This window comes from Bos grunniens, chromosome 5 (assembly GCF_055505025.1).
Source record: "Bos grunniens cultivar Pamir isolate PY7600 chromosome 5, Bosgru_T2T1.0, whole genome shotgun sequence".
Taxonomy (NCBI): Eukaryota; Metazoa; Chordata; class Mammalia; order Artiodactyla; family Bovidae; genus Bos; species Bos grunniens.
Window position 1 is genome coordinate 59,662,805 of NC_141169.1, and position 945 is coordinate 59,663,749.

Sequence of the window (945 nt, forward strand, 5' to 3'; positions counted from 1 at the left end):
TCATTTCATTTGCTTCTGAAAAATAGTCTTTCTTGCCATGTCCTTGAAGGCTTGTTTGACTTGCTGATTCCGTAGGCTGTAAATGAAGGGGTTCAGCATGGGGGCTACTGAGGTGTTTAGCAGAGCCACTCCCTTGCTCAAAGACACCCTGTCCTGTGCTGAGGGTTTAATGTACATAAAAAAGCAGCTGCCATAGAGATGGAGATGACAATCATGTGGGAAGAACATGTGGAAAAAGGCCTTTGTCCTCTGACTAGTAGAAGAAATTCTTAAAATTGTTCTGATGATGTATGTATAGGACAGAATTATCAATGCCAAAGTGAACATTAGAGTAAATATGGCACAGGAAAACCCCATCTTTTCGAGAAAGTTTGTCTCTGAACAAGACAGTTGAAGCAAAGGAAAATAATCACAGGTAAAATGGTCAATAATATTAGACCTACAGTAATCAAGGTTTAAGAGCAACATGAGTGCAGGGGATATGATTAAGAATGAAACTAGCCAGGAAGAGAAGACAAGCAGTGTGCAGACTCTGTGATTCATGATGGTCATGTAATGCAGGGGTTTGCAGATGGCAATGTAACGGTCGTAGGACATGGCAGACAGAAGGTAAAACTCAGTGACTCCCAAGAGAATGAGAAAAAATAACTGAGCAATGCAATCATTAAAAGAAATGGTTTTATCTCCTGTAACAATGATGGCCAGGAACTTGGGTATAATGAGACTTGGGTATAATGACACTTCTAAGATGGAGAAATTTCTGAGGAAGAAATACATGGGGGTTTGGAGGTGGGTATCCAGCAGGGTCAGGGTGATAATGGTCAGGTTCCCAGTGATGCTGAACATGTAGGTGATGACCAGAAAGACAATGCTCACAACCTGAAGTTGTGGGTTATCTGACAGTCCTAGGAGGATAAACTCTATTGTTTCTGTATGGTTTCTCAT

General features: G+C 41.2%; 1 pseudogene; it reads right to left on the reverse strand.

The window, feature by feature from the left end:
• Window positions 1–945, reverse strand: LOC147372162 (olfactory receptor 6C1-like; annotated as a pseudogene).